Below are 18,372 nucleotides of genomic sequence, written 5' to 3' on the forward strand. Positions count from 1 at the left end.
GAAACATTTTCCTGCAACAGAAAGGAACCCATACTTTATGGCTCTGTACCTGCAAGCCCTGCCACTGAGCACCCACCAAGCCTTGCTGTGCAGGAACATGCTGTGGCACAGCCAACTGCAGCCAACTCTATTGATAAACTGCAGAAGAACCAAATTTTTTTGTTTCAATTGCTAATAAAAATTAACTAAAAGGCATTACTTTAACTTTGAAATTACAGACTAATATGCCAGAAAAGCAAAACTAAGATTGTCCTGGATCTTCTGTATATTGGATGTATAAAACATGTGCAATGACAGCTTATGACCATAACAAATGACAGTGCATCGTTAAAGAAAGGGGGAAAAAAAGTAAGCATATCTCCAACATTATGGAAACTATCCAGTTGTAGGCTACATGAGGAACTTTAAGTGGAGTTTACAGAAGTGTGAAAACAACACTTACAACACTGGTTAGGCCACACCTTGACTCCTGTGTCCAGTTCTGGGCCCCTCAATTTAAGAAGAGCATTGAGACTCTTGAACGTGTCCAGAGAAGGGCAACAAAGCTGGGGAGAGATGTCGAGCACAAGCCCTCTGAGGAGAGGCTGAGGGAGCTGGGGTTGTTTAGCCTGGAGGAGGCTCAGGGGAGACCTTATTGCTGTCTACAACTACCCGAAGGGAGGTTGTAGCCAGGAGGGGATTGGTCTCTTCTCCCAGGCAATCAGCACCAGAACAAGAGGACACAGTCTCAAACTGCACCAGGGGAAGTTAGGCTTGAGGTGAGGAGAAAGTTCTTCACGGAGAGAGTTGTTAGCCATTGGAATGTGCTGCCCAGGAAGGTGGTGTAGAGTCACTGTCCCTGGAGGTGTTCAAGAGGGGATTGGAAGTAGCACTTGGTGCCATGGTTTAGTAGTCATTAGGTGTTGGGTGACAGGTTGGACTTGATGATCTTTGAGGTCCTACCTTATTGATTCTATGAACAGATCTAGACTTCCACTAGGAATGATGATTTTGGTGAATCTCAGACTTTCCAATTCTGCCCTTTCCCCCCTCACAATAGTGGCAGGGGGACCAAATGGAAAACCAAAACCACGAAGACCCCAAACACACTGGCCTGGCAGTTTCAGCCCCTGCAGTAGGGAGATTTTTCCTTTTTTGTCTTTTTTAACCAGTAAGGGGGGAAAAATATCAGTTTGTTTGCTTAGTAGAGTCTTAGGTTACTGAAGTAATCATTCTCTAATTATACACACAGAATTTTGTATGTTAAATATATACATGACAAATTCATATTTTAACTTCTTTTTGTGCAAGACAATTTCAGTATAAATATTGAAAAGTCAGAACTAGATGTCTTTAAAGCAAAGCACTCAGCATTTTACTTCCAGCTCACTAGTCAAGATTTCCAACAATGTACAGCAGCATGAGTATTTCCATAAGTTAAATAACTGGAGATTTAGAACTGTTAAAAGGCAAAGTCAGTACTTGTACGCAGTCACAATATGAAAGATGTTTTGATCAACAGACATTGATGTAGAATTATGGTGCTCATGAAAATGAGTCTGTGTGGAACTGCTTGATAATTGAACTACTGGTATCAGTAGAACAGCATTGCTGTAAGAGCAAGGGAGCATGCTGCTCTGTTTTCAACTGACCATTTACACCATTCCTTTAACTGATAGTGATACTGAACAGTTCTAGTACAAAGACCCACTAGCAATCTTTAAAAAAGAAAAAGCTCAAAGTGATGAGATTATAAATTACCAGGTTCTGAGTTACTGCTCTAATAACAAAAATGTTGCTCAGAGTCACAACACAGTAAAGGGACCAACTCTTTGCAATACTTGATTTTCTTTACTATCCTGGCCCTTTACACAAAGAAAACTCATGAGTAAATTTAGAGCCTGTCTTGGTCTCTATTCATGAGGAAGGAGACTCCCATACTGTTCAACTATTTTTTTTTTTTTTTAAAGTAACACTTTTCTTATGCCATGTGAAATAGGATTGCTAATGATTCAAAACAGTATCAGGATGTACCATAAAAGCTTATAGAAACACTTATAGAATCAATAAGGTTGGAAAAGACCTCCAGGATCATCAAGTCCAACCTGTCACCCAACACCTCATGACTACTAAACCATGGCACCAAGTGCCACGTCCAGTTCCCTCTTGAACACCTCCAGGGATGGTGACTCCACCACCTCCCTGGGCAGCACATCCCAATGGCTAACAACTCTCTCTGTGAAGAACTTTATCCTCACCTTGAGCCTAAACTTCCCCATAGAATCACAGAATCAGTAAGATTGGAAAAGACCGCAAGGATTATCAAGTCCAACCTGTCACCCAAGACCTCAGGACTACTAAACCATGGCACCAAGTGCTTCAAGCAAAAGACAAACAAATCTAATTGCCTCAGTCCACTATAATGAGGTGTTAACTAGATTAACTTACTATCTTATCTTTAGGGAGCTCGATCCTACTGCATAGTAAGAGGCTAAGGAAGTGGTACTTTTTGTCAAGACATGACTGCATTTTTGCTCTTGGCCTTACACAATGCAGCCCATTGCATCATAACTATTTGAATTAACTCCTTATACTAGCAAAGCAACGCCTGTGTATATTAATTGAGCTCTCAAAGGATGAGAATTTTCTAAGAAAAAGTGGGCATGTACCTATTGGCTCCTAAATGATTCTGAAAATTGATAAGTGTTTTGCCTTCTGATGTCACCCACCTCGTTCTAAAGCCGATTCCAGTTTTTACTAAGGATTGTTGCACCAAGACCTAGTCTCAGACCAACAACCCACTAGTCAGCAAACATACATTCCTATTAATCAACAGGGAAATTACTTATCTGAAAAAGGCAACCTGCCACCCTGTGGTACCACTCTAATACCCACACACAAGAGCTCATTCGGTATTGGAAGTGACTAAATACCTGTGGGCTCCTGTCTGATACAGGGTAAGTCTAAGGTATAGGCTGCAGGAACTCCAAGCAAATGCAGCAAAGGAACGGACAAGAAAAAACAACCTTTACAACAGCACCATCAGCTACGCTAATGAAACTAATAATCCTCTTTTGCAGGTAATGAGATCAATGATTACAGAGACTCGGTTGCATGAATGGTTTAAGAGACGGTATTTCGTGCAGAAAGTTCGTAGCACCACATAAAACTGAGCAAACCTAAATCAGACCGTGATTACTGGATGATGAACTTGTCAGAGCAGGTATTGAGAAGGAAAAAAAAAACAGAAAAGATAAAACACAGCAAAAGCTCCTTTACCATACACGAAACTAAACAAAACCCAAACTGCAAGAGACAGTGAGTAGCTGGTGGTATTTCCCTCTATCAGCTTGAGATGGCAATTTACCACCCCCTGCATGGACAGACAAGTCTTTATAGGCCGTTCTCATTAACGGGATTCAGTCACAGCCAGGGCAACCCCAAGGGTGATAGTCCTTGATGACCTACCATTGTTTTGCTGCTATTAGAAGAGACATTCCTGCTTCCCTCCCATTCCTTTGCATCGGTTCCAACATTCACCTGACCTCTATTTTCACAACAAATTAATCAATGGAAGCACCAGACAAGCAGCACTTCAGCTAGGAAAAAAGCCAGAAGAGATAGAGGAATGAGTGCAAAACTCTGGAGCTGATGCACCCAGGGCTGCCTCACACTCCCACCTGGCATTGTGTCATAAGACCCCTCTCAAGCCCCCAGTTAGCTTGAGACAATTATGGTCTCCACGTTCTGCACAGCTTATTACAGCCCAGAAATAAACTTGCAAGAAAAATCCCGCTGAGCACAAAGAATAGATAGCCTCCAGGGAATTCCACAAGGAAATGTTGTGTTGTCTAGATCACAAATTTTCAAAAAGAGAACTGTCTCAATTTTGGCAGACTTTCATACAAAACTAAAACATTTTATCTAAGCCAGAGGTCACCAACTGATCAATTTCAATACATGTTCCAGTTCAAAGGTACACCACAGTATTTTCAAGAAGAGACTGCCACAGAAAAATGGCAGAGAATTATTCCAGTTTTGTTTCTAGAAATAGATGAAGAATTGTGGCTGAAAGCTTTGTACAAAAATCAAACTCCAGGCAAAGAAAAGGCATAAAGTATTTCAGTCCAAAAGATTAGAATTCAGCAAAGTTATAAGCAACTGAATACAGCATCTCTTAAAAAATTTCTAACACTTCCTAATATATGTGGAAGTAAAACAGATGAAGGAAGAATAGTAGTGGGAACAATGACTCATGTGAGCTCCCATTATCACTTATGCAGCAATGCACTTTAAGAAGTTTACAGGTGCACACAAAAAAAAAAGGACACTTGGTCAAAGATACAGCACCACAACTACTCAAATTGTTCAGAAAGAGTCTGCAAAATAATGGGTAAACTAGATACTCTCAGGTTCAGTGAAATGATCCAGCAAACAAAACATAGTTCTATCTTCCTCTAAAAATTCCAACTATTGCCTGGGACAACTATTGAGATCAGGTAATATTAACACTGTGTCATCTTGTTTTCTCCACAGAACACCGTATAAAAGGCAAACCAGAGCGACCCTTGCAAGCCTCAGAGCTATTACACTGAACTGCAAGACTTACCAGCCTCAATCTCATACAGTGTCATACTCCACCCTAAGAGTACTGAGTGGAGGCAGCAAACAAGGAAGTGAAGCAACATGGACATACACAGAAGACAACACTCTTTAAAGTTATTACAGAAAATGGAGACCCACAGTAAGCAGGAACTAAAGTCCACAAGGACCTCATAAGACTACTCAAAGAGTTTGAAGAGTGGAAAAAACTCTACCACAGCAGTAAGAAAACACAATGATCAGGAGAGATTTTTCTTGATTCTTCTGACTCTTTAAGGCAGTCTTGAACATTCTATTTAGCCTCAAATCATATACAAATAAGAACAGAAACGGCCACAGCCTCTATTTATTTCCACTTACCTTTGCTCAACTTCCACTATGGGTCATTTAAAGCTATTTGCAGTATCACAAGAGCAGCACTACATGCAGCCAGCCTAAAGCTGGAATACCTTCGAATATAGCAACATCTGATCCAAAGTTACACCTTAGTCTAAATACTGCTTGTTTGCTCTCAGGAGTTTTTTCAGTCTATTTTTTAGAACAGAATCTTTTAGTTGGAAGGGACCCACAATGATAATCTAGTCCAATTGCCTAACTAATTCAGTGATGACCAAAATGAAAGCATGTAATTATGGATGTTGTCCAAATGCCACTTAAACAGCCTTGGGTCATCAACCACTGCTCTAGGAAGCCCATTCCAGTGTCTGACCACCCTTTCATTAACAAAAATGCTCCCTAATGTCCAGTCTGAACCTGCCCTGATGCAGATTTGAACCATTCCCACACATTCTATCACTCGATGCAAATGAGAAGAAATCAGCACTTCCCTCTCTCCCTTTGTCTACTCAAAAAGCTGTAGAGCAATAAGATCACCCCTCAGCTTCCTTTACTCCACACTAGACAAGCCCAAGGACCTTACTTGTTCCTCACAGGACATTCCTTCCAGGCCTTTCGCCAGCTCTGCTATCCCACTCTGCAGGCATTCAGGGACTTTAATGTGTTCACCCAAAAGATTTCCCCAGTCATCTGTCCCTTCCACCTGACAAGAAGGAATAAAGATGCAAGAGCAGCAGTGACTCCTACGACAGCACCACCTGTTGGAACTACATTACAGCCTGGGGATTGCACACGAGTTTGGTATCACCATCACCAGCTGTAATACTGCTACTGCCAAGCTGCAAGCTTCAGATCTGCGAACTCCACAAACACAGAATGTGATTTCACCTCTTTCTCCTCCCTCACTTTATGATGCTGCTATAGGTTGAGGACTAAGTGTTCTATCACAGAGACAAAAAGTCCTCCAGAGTACCAGAGAGTACCAAGGGGCTGGATGCTCCCCAGGGGTGGACACAGGAAACTGTAGTTTTTTATTCCATGCCATAATCCTGCAATCTCTGCATAATCAGACATCACAGCCTATTCCTTCTCTACCTCCTCTCCCAACATGTGCAGCTCCTATTACCTCTGGTTTGTGGGGGAATGTGGGCTTTCACAACAAGGGCACATTTGAGGCCTAGTAGACTCAGGAGAACTCAGCCAAAGCTGATTCTGATTTTTGTGTATATATTTCCTTTGTGCCTTTACAGCTTTTGTAATTTTGGTTGCTTTTGTTAATAGTATTTTCCATTTCACCTCAAATTCTGTGTGAGTGTTTTATTTACTCCTTTCACCCTGGGCAGCTCATGGCTCAAACCAGGACAGATACATTCCTTTGCTGCTGCTCCTTACCAAGAGGGGTCAAGTCTATCTTCTTAAGGACCATTCCCTTATGACAACCACAGAACATGTATAGAGTTTACTTCTATCTGCTTCATTCCTGCAGGTATAGGATAAGCATGCTTGCAAAGCCTTTGGAGTAGCAATTTTCTACACCCATTTATTTGAGGCCCAGGCTTAGCTCCTGCACAGAGGCATTTAACTACCTACGCTGCCTTGAATGTTGAAGTACAATCACTTCCCATTAGAGCTAAATGCATGGTTCAACTCCAAAATTACTAAAAAGATTGTAAAACACACATGCAAAACTAAATGAGTAGGAAACAAGGTTCAGAAGCACTGGATGCTTAAGGGATTTGCAAATGGTGCCGTATCAGTAGGCCTAGCTCATAAGATTTTGTAAGAGAAGTAGTTTTCTACATTAACATTCTTCTCCTGATTTGGCTTCCATCACTGTCCCAAATCAAAGACTACTATTCTCTTGCCAACATAGTTATATCTGTAGCACCACAACTCCAGCTATACACAAATCATGAGAGTTTCTGAAAGCACAGTAATGACAGCTATGATCAAGACTGCTTTTTCTTCCATGCCAATAACAAACTCAGCTATGCTTGCAAAGCGTTTCCCTCTAGATCATTCCTTACACCAGCAGTATGGTGTTTTTATAAAAGAAAAGTGCATACTGAGCATTAGGAAAACTTTGTGATTAATGAAACTGCAGAACTGAAATCTCTTTCAGAAGAGAGGCATCAGCTGAACACTATCCCACACTATTCACTAAAACACATCATCCTGCTGCCGCAGAGCACCACTGTTGCCTCCTCAGCCCTTCCAGGATGCTAAAGGAATGCACATAAACAAGGCAGAAAAGAAACTCCGTGAGGTATGTCATCCACGATGTCAGCATATTCTTAAATCAACAACTGGTAACTTACTGTCCTCTCTGAATTCAGAGTAACTTGAAAAAAGGGTACCACGCTTCAGAGACGACAACCTCACTGCTGGTGGGAAGCTTGGAGACAGTAGGCTTTAAAGATGCCTTGACATTGACCTCTAAGAGTGAAAATTTAAAGATTTCCACAAAATTGCTATCTATTTTACAAGTAAACTGTGCCCCAGTAACTTTCTCATTAAATCAACTCAATCTTATACTTCTGTGCATAACAAGTCACAGTAGAGCTACAAATTACCTAGGTAACCGTTTTGAAAACCTTACTAGCACCTACTTCCATGTTTGCCTTTAGCAGAAAAAGGTTTTTGACTCATTTTTATATTCAATTAATCCACAGTCACATTCTTCATAGAAAGACTGCTGGAAAAAGAAAAAAAAATTAACTTGCTGGAAACAGTAACTATAATTACTGACCCTCTTCAAGCCAGCCAAAATTAAATTGCAAAGTAGATTTTCTGGCATTAGAACTATAATTCATGGTACAAAGAAAAGTAAGTCTGTAAGAAACAAAAGAATCCAAGCCCAGCATTTTTGAGAACTCAGGAGATGCAAGCAGAGAGTTTACACAGGAAAAAAAAAAGTTAGAATGGCTCCTGCACACGACTAGCCTCTTTCTAGATATCCCCTACATAAGGGCAAAAATATTTATTTCCATGGTTTGCTGAATCAAACTTTTGTCAAACAAAATTAGTACTAAAAAGGAGGAATGTATTTTTATTGAATTTTATACTACTGAACAAATTGTAAACCAAAGCTGTATGACATTTTATCTCCTCACATAACATAACCCCCTCAGGTTTGCTTCATTCACTGCTGAGAATCATAGAATTATAGAATCAATTAGGCTGGAAAAAACCTCAAAGACCATCAAGGCCAACCTGTCACCCAACACCTCATGACTACTAAACCATGGCACCAAGTGTCACGTCCAATCCCCTCTGGAACACCTCCAGGGACGGTGACTCCACCACCTCCCTGGGCAGCACATTCCAACAGCTAACAACTCTCTCTGTAAAGAACTTTCTCCTCACCTCCAGCCTAAAGGTAAGGAAAAAAAAAAGTCCTAACACCTCTGTATATCTCGGGAAAACATAAACCACCATTGCAGGTGTCCCATTAAGAAACTTCATGTGAAATTATACATGCTTCTGTCAATGAAAGTGGCAAACAGATTCTTTTCATTTATTACAGGTTTCAAAGCAAGTACAGGGATGGCATATTCCTTAGTCATGAACAGAGACACTATCAGTATGGCATGTGAACTTAACTAGCATGGAGATAACTGGTTTATCATGGTACAAAGTTATTTTAGCTCTCATATTTGACTAAAGCTTCAAAAATATTACAGAATTCATGGGTTACATAGAGATTTTGCAGTCTTTGTTTCTGCTGCTACACGGTCAAAATAAGGGAATTATTGGCAAAACTGAAACAAAATATTATTTCAGAACATGATTGGTTTTGAGTCTATAAGCAACAACTTACAGGACTGAGACCAAAGTAATTTGTACCTTAAGAATCATTTACAAAATAGGCATAACTGCAAATCTTCAGCTTATCTATTGTCACCTATGATGATCAGGGAGAGTATTTTCTACCCAAATAAACCACCTCTATTGCTGAAAACAGGGCTTACACTTCCTCTGGAGCTAACTACCAACATGGACTTCCACTTACTAGTTAAGTAGAGATAGCCTCAAAAGGACAACTGATGGCATACTAATTTTCCCCATTCTTAAAATTCCTATCAAAACCAGTTGCAATAAAAGCCAAACAGCACTGACTGGAAAACAAAACACACACCACCACCACAGTGATTAACAGATGCAAAGAAGAACCAAACAATACTGTGCACAAAAGCAGAGAGATTTCAAACTTTCTGATCACTTAGAAACTGGCCTTTAGAAGCTGGATTCTAGACCTACTCCTGGAAATAAACTTAAGTTAATCAACAAAAAGTCAGTTTTGCCTGAATTATATACATTTGTACAGTAGAACAAAATGTTTTTTCCACAATCACATGCCATATTGAATCCAATTCCAAACCTTAATCTAAAAAGCAAGATGACCAGCACTTTTTCAGATACCATTTACTATCCTCATCTAGACCTTAAGGCTCCAAAATTTGTTTATTCTTTTTTCAACTGTTAGATGAATATCAGAATAGAAAACTTGTTCCATGCAGTGGTCATCAGTCATCTACACAAGCAATTCTGAACTATAGATGCATGTAATTACTTGACAGGAATTTTGGTCACATTCCTTCTGACAGAAACACTGAAAATCCTTTAGCAGATGCTTCACTCCCAAAGGAGTCTGAGAGAACAACATGTCGTATGCATGTAAGGACTAACAGTTCTACCAACAAAAATACTAATTCCTCTAGCAGATGCTTCAGACCCCAAGGAATTTTGGAGAACAAAACCACATCAGCGGCACTGAACGGACACTGGTCAACCCAGACTCTTGAAGCAAAGCAGTTCTCTCACTTCTTACAGCACGACTATTTCAGCTTTAGAAAAATTAAAGCTTCCAGCAGATTCCCAGATTTTCTCTTTTTATTTCCAGTAAAGGCAACAGTAGATCAGCAGGTCAATCTGAAAGAGTCCTTTTATTTATTCAAAGAAATTTTGCTTAGATACAACTCAGTAAGGAATAAAAATACCTCTATAACAGACTACTGAACTTGAACACATTTCAATGGAGACATGAAAGCACTGTAGCAGGCCAAAAAAGAAGGTATTTTAGAATTGACATATTGGAGGACTAATTGCTAAGTTATCTTTACAATACAAAGAAAAAAAAAAATTGTTCATCCTCAAATAGAACAGAAATTTCTTCAGTAGGATTGAGGCCCTGTCCCTGGAGGTGTTTAAGCCCAGGTCCGATGAGGCTCTGGCCAGCCTGATCTAGTGTGGGGTGTCCCTGCCCATGGCAGGGGGGTTGGAACTACATGATCCTTGTGGTCCCTTCCAACCCTGACTGATACTGTGATAAACCACATATATCTTTGAAGATAAAGCTGGTGTGATACTGAAATTTTAAATCTAATTTATTCTCAAATCTACCCAGCATTGTGACACTCTGCATGGAGGCTTTCTATTAGTGAACAAACAAAAATAAAGCAAAAAAAAATCAAAGCAGATCACATGTGTTGCCAAAGTTGTAAAAAATGTCAAGTGGTCAAATGAGTTAACTATTGGTGAGAACTTGCAGGAATACCTAATGAGATCTTGGCAATAAACTTTGCTCAGTGGATCCAAGAGATTTTTCTTACATTAAAAGTATGGCCAAATGACATAGACTTAAGACAAGAGTAGGTCTTTGCACAGCATAGACCACTCCTGGGTCAAGGGTGACATTCAGAGTTGGTCTCCCTCAGCAAGCTGCCAACAAATCCAGAAGAGAAAGGAGAACACAGTGGATTAAAACTGGTTGAATAAAAATTGAGAAACTCTCTGTCAGAAAAGCTGGAGACTCCAAACGTATAACAATGCCAGTACAATTTAGGACAGGTCAGACAGAAGCTTTATTAATTACCATCACAGTAAAAGAACATTAATAGCATTGCTCCCAGTTCTCTGCCAAGTGATAAAAGAGACTCAACCTACATACTATTTCAGAAAACAAGAAAAGGTGAGGAAAATCACTTTCAGTGTTAAAGCCAGCTATCCACCACTGGAAGGGGTAGACTCCTTAAATCCCTCACTGAGCAGCCACACTAAGGAGTTCTCAAGCAGTAATACGATTATATGGAGAGACAGTTTCTGGTGGAGCCCATAGGAGTGGTACACCCCCTGGTATTAGCCTAGATCACAAGTGGGGAGTCAGAAACAATTGCAGGCTGTAAGCTTTTTGTTGACAGGAATGTTCTTTTGGTAAAGACAGCCAGACCTCTCAATTTTAAGTATTTTACCACCACAAGTGCTTGGCAGCTTACAAATACATGTTTATCTTCCTCTTCCAAGCCATGAGTAAAACCAAAGAATAAAAACCAAGATCTACCAAGTTCAAAATACAGCAAGACACAAGGGAGTAGAAATTTTAACGTACCAAGCTAAACTTAAATTAAAAAGCATGTGTTCTAATAAAATTGCAGGTTTGAGCACTCATCCAGCATCTCTAAAGCAATAAAATGACAAACCAATTTTAAAATGCTATTTGTATATTTAATGAAATTCCATTTTCTATACAGGTGAGAATTTAACATGTTTCAAAAGTATGCAATCTACCATTCCCCAAGAGGAATGTGAAAATTAAAAACTAAGAAAACAAATCATCCACTAGGCAATGTAAGCCTTTACCAAACCTGCCACAAAGATTCCAGTCAACCTCAGATTAAAGATAATTTGCAGTCCAGAATTAATTTATCAATATGCTCCTGCAGAGAATACAAGATCTCTTTACTGCACTAATGCAATGATTAAAATACTCCCTTATTCACGTGGGCCACATGCAAAGCTCTCCAAAATCCAAGTTTAGTAATGGGTACATTTTCCATAAGCAGGTAAGTAAAAAACCAAACCAAAACAACAATAAGCCCACAAAACCAAAACAAACAAAACCACCAGCAAAAAAAAAAATAGATAAAAAATTAATCAAGGCTGCTACACAAGCCTTACTTCAAAACCAAAAACCTAAGGTACAGAGGCAAAGTGTATAGTCACATATAAAAGCAGATGTATGCTAGCAGACAGAATCTAGGATATCAGAAGTTAGAGACACCTTGGAGATGGAAATCTGGAGTTCACGTTCTTTTCAAGAAACAGGGTACTTGTAATTGTGCCCTATTAAAAATATGCCCATTCTTAGCTAGCCAAGTTCCATGAAGAAAATTACAGTCAACTAGCATAAACAATCCCTACAACCTAAGCTTTTGTTATTAATGGCCAAATACTCTAAGAGAATATCTCAATCAGTTTTTACCAGTCTTGATCAAGCCCTAATTCATTCAACTGCAGTCCTGGAGTCTCTGCTAGCCTAATGGAAATATGTAAAAGGTGCTATACGCCAGAACATTTTATCCCAGAATTACAATTCTTAATTCTGTGATTGACAGTTGGGCCTTGAACAATGAGACCCAAATGATTTCATCTGGAAGCTAGGCTGACTGTTGAACTACTATCAGAATTCATTCTGCTGAGAAGGACAAAAATGTTTTCAGATTTGGTATTGCAGAAAAACACTTTTTGATTGCTTCTACTATAGTTACATTTTTAAACAAGCTTTCAAATTTCACCTCTGTAAATATATAAGAAACTGATGCCTGTCACAAGTATTGCAACACAAGACTATTCTAACAATGCTCCAGGCATCTTCAACAATAAGGATACTTATTATAAAAATCTTGAGTTTACAAAAAGGCCTTATGCATTGAACTGATTTATTTTTTTTTCCCTCAGCATGAAAAGCTAACTCCTGACCAACTGGATCTCACTACTGTAGAGACACAAACTTTCACAAGAAAGCACTACTGATTTAAATACTCCAGCCACAGAACATCATCAAGTAGTATCGAGCTAGCTAGGTACACACCGTATATGGCTACATAAAGAAAATACTTTAGAGTCCTCAAGGAGTATTATCTGGGCAGCCTCCATTTTCCCTCCTTCTTATCCCAAGCTTTCAAAGACAGGCTTTAAATGCTTTGCAGCTGTCCAGCATTAAGGCTTAAGAATTCAACGACCATGGCTGTGTAAAAGCGTACTGGTTATCCAGGAATTCAGGAGCAGTTACGGATCCAGAAGAGGTTCCTGACTGCAAACTTCTTCAACAAAATCTGGATAACATCCCAAGTGCAGGTAAACCCGTAAAAATATTCCTTCTTCCTTCCAGATAATTCTTCAAAGGAGTTTCTACCACATAAACTAGTGCAGACTATGCAAAACTACATTTGAGTTTTAGCCAACCTCTCTCGCAGCCAAAAATATCAACCACCACCACTGCACACATTTTCTCACTGAGATTTTCAGAAGGTCTGCATAATCTTATAACCATGAAGTTAGTGAGCCATTTCATATTTCCTGAAACTAAACTGCACATTAGATGATTCACCAATTAGTGTATTCATGAAGCTTTAAAAAGCAATCAAAATTTCTTTTTTTTTTTTGGGGGGGGGGGGAGGGGGGAATTTAACAGAGATGTCCAGCTGTATGCATGGAGAAAGCATGTGGGCTTTTCTCCTTTATTTAACTTAACTAACAGCTATGTTAGCTGGTGAAAAATATTCAGTGTGTCAGAGTTAATTTATAGAGCTGACAAAGTATAAGGGTATAGCAGAAGGTATGGCATACATTTACTAAACTTTAAATACAGTATTTTAACCAGATATAACACAAAGATTAAAATAAGCTGCCCAACAACCAAACCCTACAAATGCATCTCGTTTCAGGGCACTTTTTATTTAATGGAGTAATTCCATGTTTGTCTCAAGCTAATGTGTACATTATCGGCATCAGAAAAGGTGATGGTCCTTTTGACACCAAGAGCCATACAGCAAAATACATTTTTTTATTAAACTAGGTAAAACATCTTTAGAAGACATCAGGCATCTCAGTACAGTACAGGCCAAGATCAAATGGAGAAGCACTTACAGATTGCTCCACCAGAGATTGCTCAACGTAACCAAGCCCTGTGGCCTTAATGAAGCCTCTAGGCATAAATACCACAACAGAATACGAAGTGCTAATTTCCCCTTAAGGTTGAAGAAACTACCAAGCATAGCTCTTGGAGAAACAAAGGCAAGGAAATCTCAAACAGATAGCAACTCAAGAACTACTTAACTAGCCAGCCTTTTTCAGTATTTTGAAATACAAATCAGCACTTCAGGCACTCGTGGTGAAGCCTTTAAATCGAAATTTCTGCCTTTCATTCAATTAAATCAGAAATGTACATTTTATTGAGGACAAGGGTATCCTGTTTAGATTTTGCATTGTTTCCACTGTTTGTAGCAGTAAATTAAACACCATCACTTTAAATCTTTAGAATAGATAAACCTACCATGTGAAATTCACATGGAAGCATCTGAACCCCATGAAAAATCTACCCACAACTAAGGAACTATAAACAGGCGATTAAAGCACGAGGTGGTTTACAACTCTTAAAATCCACCATTACTATCCCTCAATTAGACTAAAATACACCTCTTAATTTTAAGCATAGTGAGTAAGTCCAGATAAAATGCACCATTCCAAGGTTATTTCCATCATGGAAACACGTGAATTGCCACAAAAAATTTGATCAACAGCCATTTCTCTAGAGCCTTGCCACAGAGTGACAGGTTTCACATGTTTCAAAGATTTAAAAAAACCCACCCTTTCTAATAGAGCACAGTTGATGTCTAATCCTTTCCATCTGCTCTTTCTTTCTTAGATGTACCTGCCATCATTAAAAGAGCAACAGAAGAAAGTTCCACATACTCCTCCAAGGAATAACCTAGCCATTTTTCCAATGGTGTCACACATACAAAGTCACAATAAGCTATGGTATGTTACCCAGCTGTTTGAATTGCTTGTATTGTTAATGCAATTCTGAAATCAGAGTAGATGCAACACATTTAGACCAATGGAGAATCAGAACAAACTGCAACAGCTCAGTCCACCAGGTCTCACAATGGTTCTGTTTTCTCTTTTATACAGTTTGCTTTGGAACTGACAAAGAAGACACACTAAATGTATAGCTAATTCAGTCTGCTGTAGTTGTTAATGTACAAAACCCAGAAAAAGCCAGAATTAAATGCTTGGGCAAAGGCACTATCCCTATAGCGATTGCTTTGATGCCAGGTCCACTTGCACATCTTGGTTTGCAGATTCACAATGGTATTAATTAGGAGGTTCAATCGGAAACTTGCCTTCTTTCAGTATCTCACTATAGCAGCTTCATCAACTGGGGATATTCAAAGTAGCAAGCACAACGTTCAGGCTGAAGGCTGCATGACATCTTCAGCAGGGAAGTCTTTAATAATGGCACAAACCTACATGACCCAGTATCATGAGGTGTGTGATTTACATCTCAGGATTTCTATGGATGTAACACAATTTAACTGCAGAACTGCCCTAATGTTATCTGTGTGCACAGTGGCACATGAGATTTGAACTCAGCAGAAAAGTTTTGAGATGCACATAGCAGTTATGGACTATGATGTACTCCACGGTCACCACCTAGTGACACAATCCCCATTCTCCTTCCTGAAAGGTCATGCCATCCTCAATAATTCACTGGACTCAAAACTTCTGGCACGCAAACTACACTGTATTTATGGTTTGTAGGGTGGAATATGAATAAAAGTCTCTTTTGTAAGTTTGAAGAGTACTGTGTCTTGGAGTAACATCCCTGAACTGAACTTGGTCAGGTTTAGATGAATCTAGGAATTACACTCATGCTGCATAATCCGGTAAGAAAAATGAAATCACTTCTAGAAAGGCACATTAAGACACTGACTCTATAAAGGAGTTCACACTACAGGGTCCAGCAACTGAACAATCTTTTTGGAGTACTGCATCCTAACTCATATGGTATTAACAAAATTAAAGTTAAATCACTCTAAAGCTACATTTTAAATGACAATGCACTTAAAACCTAGTAAAATATTTACTGTGGCATTTGCGACTACAGAAGGGTCTTTTTTGCCATTCACCCAAAAGGGGAAAAACAAACAAAAAACTCCAAAGTGCCCTGAAACATTCATCTCTCAGGGAATTTTAAGCTTAAAAAATAATTATACAGAAGATACCAAGGAAAAAACTCAAGAAAACAGACTACTCATTACTCATATGCATTCAAAGCTTTAGCTAGGCATGAAAAAGCAATTTAGTCTTCTGCACAATGTTTTAAAGCCAGGGGGGAAAAAAACAACTCCCAAGACTTCTGGTCTCATGGTGATATCCAATGAACATACTTAGTTCACTTTGTCTTCCAAAAGAGGCAGATCAGTTTAAAATTACACTCAGTCAACCTTTGTGCAAATCTGCATAACGCATTTGTTTTAAAATAAGTATTACAGAAATGCAAGCTTAGGTAGTATTTCCCATTTATATTCTGTCCATGCAAATAATTCACTTGGGCCACATCTGTACCCAAAATACCTTCTTTTGGTAGGAACATACTGCCCTGACAAGAGCACTCATGAAGTTGTTGCAATTTATGTGAGAAAAGCCACACCTTTACCAAACTCACAAACCATACTGGAATTAGCTTCAGTGGAAAAGCACTGTATTTGTCTTAGGAGGGGCTGTGTGGCACAGTGAGGGATCACGCCTTACATAACGGGATATGGTATCCCATATGACGATTAGCCTAAACCAGATAGCTCACAGTCAAAAACACTGCAGAAAACTTCAACAAGCTTTAGAGGAGATAGCAAGCAAGGGGGCAGAAAGTGAAAAAACAACCAAACAACACAAAACAACCCAAACAAAACCCACCAGGCATTCGGTAATTCTTCAGGGAATGGAAGCATAACTATTGTGCATGCTGTGTTCATCACAATATATGAACAGACGATACACAAACCTGATGAAACAAACATCAGAGATATACTACACAGAATTCAGCTCTCGTGATTCAGTGCAAGCACTGAATTGAAGTTAACAGCAGCAGAAGTAACACGGTTTAGTCTCTACAATTCCAAGAGACCATTCATAACTTTGAGTTGGATGCATATAAAGATGACTTCGAAAAACTTTTTATGAGTACTGCCTGATGTTTAACTCCACAGAAGTGATTATGTGCCCTGAGGGCTCTCTCACAGCAATTCTGCACGGGTGATTTCCACATGGACAAACACGCGTGCGAACTAAACTTCAGGAGACCGCCGACTAAACCCCCTGATCCTACACCAGCTTCCAAATTACCCTGGGAGCCCAGAGGGAGCCCCACTCTGGCGCTGCCGTCCCGCCAGCTGCCCGACACGGGGCAGCCCTCAACGTCGGCCTGAGGGTGCCGTCACTGGATTCAGGCTAGGGAGGGTTTAACCCCCGGGACCTCGGGCTGCAAACGCTAGCCCCGGCTTCTCTCGCTTCCCTCTGAGGAGTACCCGGGAGCGAGCATCACTGCCCTTAACTGCTATGTGTGCCCTCTCTGCCCCGAGGCGGCCTTCTTCCCCTCCGGCACCTCGCTGCGCCCCGGCCGAGCCCACCTCTTTCCGCTCGCCCGGCCCCGTCCCTTCCCCACGCTCCCTCAGGCGCTGGGTGCCCGCGGCCGGGAGACAGCGGCAGCTCTCCGCCTCCCTCACGGAGCCGCGGCCTCGGCGGACCGCAGGGGAGCCGGAGCCGGGGCCGCGGCCGGGAGCGGCCGCCTCTCGCCGCCGGGGGGCGAGCGGCGCAGGTCCCGTTCACCAAACCCGAGCCCCGACCGAGAGGCACCTACCGCTGCGCCGCGGCGGGGAGAGGGACGCCTCAGCACCGTCCCGGCGGCCCCACCGGCCGCAGCATCCTCCGCCGCCCCGCCCGGGCCAGGCCCGCCGCCCGCCGCTCGGCTCGGACGGAGCGAGTCGAAAAATCCCCCTCCCCAGCCCCCCTCCGCCGAATGGAAAATAGTTCCCGAGCCCTGGAGCAGAGAGAGCGGGAGCGACACCCCTCTAGCCAATAGGAACAGACCTGGCCCTCTGCAGAGCCAATAGAAATGGCAAACTGGGTGAGGCGGGGCTTCGTCTAACCTACCGGGCCGCAGCGTTGAGACTGACCCGCTAGGATGTGTTCAGCTAGCCTCCATTGAAGACCATCTTAAAGTCGGGCATGATGCCCAATCTGGCAAGGGGCTTGCCTGCAGCCATTTTGGGTGCGGGCAAGGGGAGCGGGGAGGGACTGTGTCATGTGGCGGGGGCCGACGGGAGGAAGCGGCGCGGAAGAGGCTGGAGGCGGCCGCTGGCGGGGCAGGGGGTGGTACCTCAGCTCGGCGCAACGCGGCTCTGCCGTGCCGTGCCGTGCCGTGCCTGGTCAGAGTGCAGGCGAAATTCACCCATGATGCTCGACGTCAGGATAGGAGCGGCGGCGGCTGCGGCGGCTGCGGCGGCGGAGGGGCAGACCGGGACTTCGGGAGCGGAGGCTGATAACCTGCCCGCGGGCGTCAGTTAAAGTGTGCTCGGCTGGCTTGGCCTTGCGGGACAGCTCCAGGGAGGCAAA

General features: G+C 41.5%; 1 protein-coding gene across 2 annotated transcripts in view; it reads right to left on the reverse strand.

Moving 5' to 3' along the window:
• Nucleotides 1-17,718, reverse strand: part of SOCS5 (suppressor of cytokine signaling 5) — a 28,861-nt gene extending 11,143 nt beyond the window's left edge. For both annotated transcript variants that reach the window (XR_008462300.1, XM_054162440.1), the window contains exon 1: nucleotides 17,618-17,718. The gene's annotated coding sequence lies outside the window, so the exon portion shown is untranslated. The remainder of the gene's footprint in view (nucleotides 1-17,617) is intronic.
• Between the last annotated feature and the right edge of the window lie 654 nt (nucleotides 17,719-18,372).

Source organism: Dryobates pubescens, chromosome 6 (assembly GCF_014839835.1).
Source record: "Dryobates pubescens isolate bDryPub1 chromosome 6, bDryPub1.pri, whole genome shotgun sequence".
Classification (NCBI taxonomy): Eukaryota; Metazoa; Chordata; class Aves; order Piciformes; family Picidae; genus Dryobates; species Dryobates pubescens.